Below are 9,003 nucleotides of genomic sequence, written 5' to 3' on the forward strand. Positions count from 1 at the left end.
GGGGTTTTGTGCCTGACTTAGTGAAACACAGGAGGGCTTTGTATTCCTTTTCTGAGAGTTTTGTATATTCAATTAATCACCTTAAAAATTACTACATTTTTTTTGTTCCTTGTTACAATTTTTAAAAAGAACAAAAAACTAAGAAGAAAGGATTGGGTCTTCATCTATTGATCTCCTGCAATCTGCAAACGGGTGAGTACGCATTCTAGTACCGTCAGTAACGTGCCTTGTGTACACTTGAGCTTCTTTATTTTGTGTTTAAAATCCCTTTTTATATATATATATAAAACAGTATATATAATGTATTCTTCTTTGCTGGTGAAGGTTACAGGAGTGCTTACTGTGCATACAGTATGGTATGTAATATCAAATGGAGAGATCATTGACTGTCCATTGTGGAGAAACTTTTCAGTTGCCTGTCACCTCAGCTTTGCGCGCAAGGGGTAAGGGCAGTCCATTATTAAACATGTGGGGGAATTCCTGTGTGTCCTATTATTTCTAGGCAAGTGATATTTACAGAAAATGTTCAATTGTATCTACTACACACACACACACACACACGCACACAGTACACAGACATAAAAGACATCCTATATCTTTGTACATCATAACATGTCAGATCTAGTGCCATTATTTTGGTAATTGTTCTGTTTTTAATTACTCTAGTCTAGACCACCTGATATGGTTAAAATGTGCAAGGATGTCTTGCTTTTGTATTTTTACTTTATGATTGTAAGGATTAAAAACAGACTGGACTCCAGCATATGGATCTTCTTGAAACAATCCATGTAATCCATGCATGTAAAAAGCGATTTTTGCAGCTAATGTTGTCTTAGACCTGTGTTATTGTGGTGAAGTAATGTTCGAGAAGACCTGTATTTCCATTTGGCAAAAGAGAGAAAAGTGCTTTGGTAAGAGTGGCAGGGGTGGGGGGTGCAAGTGGAAGATGAAGCCAAAGCCAGTGTTTGTTTTGTTTTTTACCCCTTGTGATCTACTTCAGGATAAGCTTCAACCTCTGTCACTCAGTCTGAAGATGATATGGATGAGAGAAGTGGAGACTCAAGTTGATACCCTTTAGCAGCGAGGATAATGGTGCTGAAGCGAGACCAAGATGTTGAGTTTCATTCTATAATGATTTATTAAAGGAAGCCACACAGTATTTATAGGAGTTGTACAATCGAATAGTGACATGGTCTGACCATTGGTACATTAATTCTTGGTAAACAGGTAAATATCATCGCATAAGATAGATATATATTCTTTGCAATTTAGCGTCTAGTTTCGTGGTGCTCGCTTCTCGCTTGGCAGTGGTGGACAGTAACGGAGTAAATTTACTTGAGTAGGCCTACACTACTTAAAGGTATTGTAGGCAACATTAAGCCTAAATTTAAAAAAATATTTATATATATATATATTTTGCATTTTTTCCCCTCTATCAGCCACTATATAATGATGCTGGGGTGTTTTCCTGCATTGAAACACAGTCCTCTTTCTGAAATCCGTATTTTCCCTATTGTTTATGTTGTCCGGGACGTAAATTATCACACGCATGTGCGCATCCGTGCGCGTCCGTGTCCGTGTGACTCTATGGAACTCTATGGAAGTCCTCTCTGCATCACCCCCTGGTGGCCGGGGAAACGAACTGCACATACATAACATAAACAGTAGGGACAATACGGTTTTCAGAAAGAGGACTGTGTTTCAATGCAGGAAAACACCCCAGCATCATTATATAGTGGCTGATAGAGGGGAAAAAATGCAAAATATATATATATATAACTATTTTTTAAATTTAGGCTTAATGTTGCCTACAATACCTTTAAGTTCCACCTCTGAGGATCTGTACTTTACTTGAGTATTAGATTTAAAAATATATATATATTTATACATTATATACATTTCTAGAAAGGCTGTAAAGAACTGAGTACTTTTAGGTTGGCTGTTTTTAGTTTTTTTTCCCTAAAATGCAATTGGCCACACTTCTGCTCTCATCTAGCCGTGTTTCTGGCTTCCCCCTCCGCTCGCCTCTTTGTTACATCCTGTATGGGTGTATAGGAGTAAAAGTCATTTATATGTTTTTATTGGTGTTTCTGCAGGCTTTGTATAACGTGGTGGTTCTACAAGCAAGCACATCAGGGCATGCAGTGCAGGTGGTTGCAGAGAGTTACTTCACTGAAACAAGAGTTACAAGGTCCTATAAATTCATTGTGAAAACATTACAGCAATTCGTTGATATAAAAATTAAGAAATGTACTTTTACTTGTACTTAAAATATTTTTAAAAGCCTGTACTTTTGAATACTTCAGTATATTTAAAAGCAATGACTTTGTTACTTTTACTTGAGTAACATTTTGACTGAGCTACTTTTACTTAGAGTACTACTTTTACGTAGAGTACATTTGACCAGGAGTATCTGTACTCTTACTCAAGTACTGGGGTTGAGAACTTCGTCCACCTCTGCGCTTGAGGCATAACAGAACAATAGGGGTAGATGGGTTTCACAACACCATCACATTCACACATTGTGTGACATACTGTAGGGAAAAGGTCAAGTACACACTGTAACTGTAAGGTACAAAAAAGCCCCTCCAGCTACTGTGAGGCCTCCTAAACAAAGGAAACATGTAGAATAAATGCTAGGTTTCGTTGGAAAGGAAACATCGCAGCAGGTGAACAATCAATTGCATTGTATCTGATCACAACACCAATTTCTACCCCCAATGTAGTCAATTGATTCCTCTCCTCACACATTTCTGTATGTTGTCACTATGTTGTTGTATCCTACTGGCTCATATGCCAGTGAGGAGCCCCCACCGGGAGGACGTAGAGCCTGCGTCCTACTCCTCCCGTCCAACACTCCCCGCTGACAGGTGCTGCCCCGGCCCGTAGGTAGGAGTACATGCAGTGACAAATATCACCTTCCTCACCCGAATACGAGGAAAAGACTGTTACACAAATGGACCCAATAGGGCTGCAACTCTTAATTGAGCAAATAAATGATCTATTATATTTGTTTATACATCAATGAATTGATCTAAAACTTTTCTTTTAAAACAAGTTGCTTGATTATTTGATTTATTGAGAAAGAAATTGATAGAATAATCGCTAAGAAAATAATTGATGGACCCTCACAGATATGTCAGGGTAAAGACTGCTGCAGCCAATACAAACGGTGAGCCAGATTACCCAGCAGTAACACCTGATGAAGAATTTGAGTTTTCAAGATGCAAAAGATGCTGTTGAGAGATTTTGACCCATAGGTTCTACAATTTGACCTCCTTCATCGCTCTCTCTCTCTCTCTCTCTCTCTCTCTCTCTCTCTCTCTCTCTCTCTGGTTAAAGACTGACCTGTTGTACAATGTGTACAATTGTTTCTTCTTCTTTTGCTGTATTTGCATTTTTGTATTTGCATATTGTCACTTACCTGCCTAGGGACTACAGATGTACGTAAATTAACATTCTTAGGGTACATCTTACATTTTTTATACTGATGTTCAGGTACAGTAGCTTGATTGATTGATTGATGTACTTTATTTAGTAAGACATGAGAACAGTACATGGCAGTACATAACAGTACATGGAAGTACTAATTCGCAATACAAGGTCTACTAAACTGGATATCTCAGTTAAGCACGTAGCTTGTTTAAGATGAGATCCCCATGCACACAAATCATGTTGACATATAAGAGACAGACAGATATACACACTACTATACAGAATGTCATACAATCAGTTTACAGGTTACTGGTATGAAGTATGAAGGGTGAAAAATATGTACAAAAAAGAAAGAGAGGGGGGGGGGGTAGGTTAGGTTAGGACATGGGGTAGGTTAGGACTTGGACAGGGGCCATTTTTGAATTGCAGCCTCCTGAAGGTGTATCTTTAGGGCATTTTTGAAAGTGAGTAGGGTTTTACACTCCTTTACTCCTTTTGGTAGGGCATTCCACATTTTAGATGAATAGCATGAGAAAGAGTTCATTCCCTTTGTTGTGCCAAATCTGAGTTGAACATGGTTTGTGGAGCTGCCTCTGGTGTTATGATCATGGACTTGATTAACATTTTGGAAGTATTTTGACAAATACAGGGGGATCCCAATGTTGTGGTGTATCTTGAAGACCAGGCCCATAGCAAGTTGCTGTACTCTGTCCTCAACCCTAAGCCATCCAAGCCTAGCAAAATGGGCATGGGTTAGATGGGCTTTGTAATTGAGGCCAAGAAGTAGCCTTACAAGTTTGTTTTGGGATGTTTGGAGCCTTGTTTTTAGGGCCTTGGAGGTGTTGTGATACCATGAAGTGCATGCATAATCATAATGACCTTGTATGAGGGCCCCTACAAGAATCTTCAGAGTATTCTTACTGACTTTACGAACAAGCCTCCACATCCTCCGTGTTATTTTGTGGACCTTTTTGATCGAATTTTCAGCGTTTTTGTCACCTGAGAGGTTTGCCTCCAAGATGGAACCCAGGTAGGTAATTTCCTCCTTTCTTGTGATAACATTTTCACCCACTTTGATCGTGAAACTCTCAGCCTTTCTAAGGTTAGGGTTGGACCCAAAGAGGATGGATTCAGTTTTACCCAGGTGTAATGAGAGTTTGTTGTCGGAGAGCCAGATGCAGATCTTGTTGAGTTCAGTGCTGAGAGTTTTCTCAACCTGCAGCCTGTCCCTGTCCGAGACCAGCAGAGCCGAGTCATCTGCGAACAGGAACAGTTTGCAGTCGCAAGCTGAGGACATATCATTCACATATATCAGGAACAGTAGTGGTCCTAGTATGCTTCCTTGAGGAACACCACAAGTCACTGGGAGGGGAGGGGACTGGGTGCCGTTTACTTCCACCACTTGCTCCCTCCCTTCCAGGTAGGATCTCATCCAGCTACTGTCTCTATCAAATAAACAAATTAATAATTAAATCACCCTCCCTCTTAGACAACACAACTTGCCATAATTGAAAATAATTGGCTTAGTTGTGATGCTATTTGCACTACCCAACCATGTCTGTGGAAAGACGGGGCATGTCGCTGCAATAGCGAAAAATACAAAAAAAGAAAAAGGGGGCTACTCTGAGTAGAGGAACTTGAAGGGAGTGGATAACTTCTATTGTGGGAGGCAGGGAGATTATTGGGGGGTCCGCTCATAATTCCGACATCCCATTATTCTGACCATTAGGTTAATGTGAGGTTAGGGTTAGGGTTAGGGATAGGGTTAGTTATAATGGGGCCAGTCATGGCACCAAGATTATGTGATCAGATTGTGACTTAGGTGTATTCACATAAATTCCATTGTATCCATTGGAATCCATATGTAAATTGTAACGAAGCAAAGACAAAGTACCCTCTTTCAGATGACAATTCCTTGAGATTTCCTTGAGATTCTACAAGTGCATTGTCTTAACCACTGAAAATAGCAGATCGACATTGTGAGCTTGTCGCGTTGTGAGCTTTTCGGTCAGCTATTTTCAGCGAAAGCTTTCCCCACAATAACCCAAAACCGAAAATACACTAGTATTGAGCCCTGAGGGACTCCGGTTACCCATATGGGGTGGTTAATCTGCAGTCTAGCTTTTCTGATAAATGATGACCCACGCAATTTCCCATTCTTCCACCAAGGGACGCCAGTGTCTTTTCTTTATTCATTTTCACTCTGCGTACTAGAAGAATTCACTCCAGCATCAACAGACATTACATGGCAGTACTTCTCAATGACTGCATGCTAGTGGGCACTATCGTATGTTTGTGAAAGCAAATTTTGAGAAAGTCATGAAAAGATTAAGGATTTGCACAGTTTCAAAGTGAAATTGATTAATTCATTGATTAATTATCTATATTACATACAATGATGAAGTTTAAAGTGAGCATCATGTGTACACTATATATATATATATATATATATATATATATATATATATATATATATATATATATATATATATATATATATATATATATATATATATATATATATATATATATATATATATATATATATTTATATATATTAGGCTACTTTTGCAAATCAGAGAAAGATACAATACAAAACCATACAGTATATTACGGCAGTAGTTCTTTTTCAGGCCGTGACCCCCCAAAATAATCATATTTGAACTGGGGACTACCCACCCTGATAAGCACTTGAAATGTAGGAGTTGAGGATGTATTTCGGTTCCACAGATAAATATTGTGAAAATAGCCGATCTACAAGCTCACAACGCCACACGAGATTGGCTATTTTAAAAAAATGTGCCTTTCGTATATTATTTGACAATGTGGCCAATGTTTGACTAGTTTTTAGCGGCGCTAGCCGCTCTATACCTTTAGGTATAGAGCGGATCCTGCTCTATACCTGACTTTGTCCGTGTTCACCGTCAACGTTCTGATTGGTCAGACCCGTCAACAAATTTATTGGTCAAGCTTCACGTGACACATGGCTATAAACACATTATAAACACATATCGATGACAAAATGTATCAACGGCGCCGCTACCTTCACACAGGGTGTGATTTTTATAGTATAGTTTTTAGTTTCTTTGATGCAGTAATGGTCTTTTTCTTCTCTTTCTTTTTGAGGTATTAGAAAGGTCTAAAAAGTTCTTAAATTGTCACTTCACTGTCATCTGAGGACCCCCACAAAATCATGTGGGGAATCATGTGGGGACCCCCCCGGGGGGTCCCGACCCACAGGTTGAGAACCACTGTATTACAGCATGAGAGAGGTTGGAGTGCAGTAGAACATTAATGGTCTCAAATCAGCTGGTGGCAGGGGGTTTGAGGGTGACCAGGGCCAATGAATTCTGTTTTTCAATCGATTTGGTACAGCAGGGGAGATAACTCATAGGATACAAGAGAAGTGAAATTGGAAGTGATGAAACAGAAACAAAGCTGACAACATTGGAATTGGAACATTATGAAGGTGAAGCTGATAAATTGGATGAAATTGGTGACCCACTTGAAATTGTATTTTCTGTCCATTAGAGAACTGGAGAGAGAAGGGCAGAGCCCTGTTGCCATTATCAGAATATAGAACTTTAACATTTTAACAAAATATCAGTTACAGTATAGCACCTTTACTGCCTCTTGTTGAATAGACTTGTTAAAGAAGCCAGCCCCCCGATTCACACATCATTCTCTCTCTCTCCATTGGCCTAAAGTGGAATTCTCCCTTTTGACAATTTTAAGCTGTGAGTTTTAAGGGTGAGGGTATGTCCAACCGCTTTAGCACGACTAGACATCAAAGGATGGTAAGGCACACAGTTTGGCAGGTTTTAACATTGTTTTCGCAAAGTGTCATCATGAAGCGTAAAGCAGCGAAAACAAAAGAGACCTTCAGATATCTCATTGGCTATATAGTGACATGACAGCTACCGAATACCTCAGCAGACAGACAGCAGGACCATTGGAGATACAACAGCTCACACCTTAAATGGCCCCTCCCACCAGACAGACCAAATAATCAGTGATTCATAACATTGTATCCTTCCTGTTCTTAAGAAATAAACCAGCACAAAAATACATCATGTACATTTAATTTAATTTAAGTCATATATGTCCTAACTTTGTTTTCAATGTCCAGTGTGTCCATCTTTGACACGTCAAACCCTTGTCCACATACAAGGAATTGGTTTAGCCCAATTTGGCCCCAATCAGTGGTTGGCTACAGGTGTGTTTACTGGCAAACATAATGACCTGTCCTGAACTCCATTTAGACTCTTTTATGTTCCAGAGCAGAGCAACGGTCAGAGAGATGACTGTCATTTGTTTGTTATTGTTTTATTGAATAAATAACTTTCCGTTTGTGTCCATACACCACCCAGCAAGCGTGCACTCTTGATGGGCATGTACAGCACGATTAGTTGGCATTGTCGTTTTTTGTGTCAATGTGTGGTCACATTGCTACATTACTTGCAAAATGCAAACAGTGTATATTTTAGAGGCTAGCAATGACATAGTACCAGTAGTGTCATGTCCTTCAGCATGGATTTGACAAGGCGAGTGACATGGAATTCTCACCACAAACTCTCCATTTGGATTATTAAAAGCAGAAGCAGAGACACGTTTGTTCTCCCTAAGAGGATTATGTTTTACACATGCTTGGTGTATCAGATGTGTCAGCGGATGGCATTTGCTGATATCCTGCATTTTTACAGCTCGGCTCTCAGTTCTGGGAATTGGGTGGTAGCCTATAGCTGGTCTTCTTAGATATGGTGGAATGGCCACAGCACGTGCTAAAACGAATGTGGAATTGCTTTGTCACCAGCTGGCTTTTAAAATGGTTTTGAGTAGGACCCTCCTGTGACCTTATATACCGTCTTCTTTAAATGTCAAGGCCCCAGATGTCTGACCCCATATTTCAGATAAGGGGTTCTCCTTGTACAATGCCAAGCAGATTGTTTACACACAGAGAGATTAGACCGTGAATCTCTGATGCCACATCCTTGGTTTTCCCTGCAGAATGGACGTCCCTAACACAATCCTGCTAGATTTTTGCTTTTGGTTGCCTGGGTGATGCAGCTTACATTTCCATCCCTATTCCAAACTTTTTTTTCCAGTCCAGTGGCTCAAGGCCATTTTTTAACATTACCATTACAAAGCGGATAAAAGCGCCAAATTTTGCATGAGGCTTCTATGGGACCTACTAATAGATTCTAGCCTAGGGGCCAAAAAACATTTAATAAAAAAAATCAAATAAAAAAAACAGGCCGATTTAACTTTTTGGCTTATGACTTTTGAACCATACCATCAAATGTATGTTTTCCCTGGATTCTTTGGATCATGATGCAACTTCCCATAAATGGTCTTTAAGATCTTGAAATGGACGTAAACCGTGTCGGTTAAAAAAGGACATGTATACCCTGATTGGACCATGAGGGAAAGTTGAAAAGGGTGGAGTCGGTTAAAAGTAAATTATTGTTCCTAGGAGTCCTGTCATGGAATTTGATGGTAGAACGAAAATACTTTTCCAGTTTGTCACCAATACAGTCAGTGTATTTAAGATAATGGAGCCCATTACAC

This window comes from Gymnoscopelus microlampas, assembly GCF_963454915.1.
Source record: "Gymnoscopelus microlampas genome assembly, chromosome: 23".
In the NCBI taxonomy this organism is placed as follows: domain Eukaryota; kingdom Metazoa; phylum Chordata; class Actinopteri; order Myctophiformes; family Myctophidae; genus Gymnoscopelus; species Gymnoscopelus microlampas.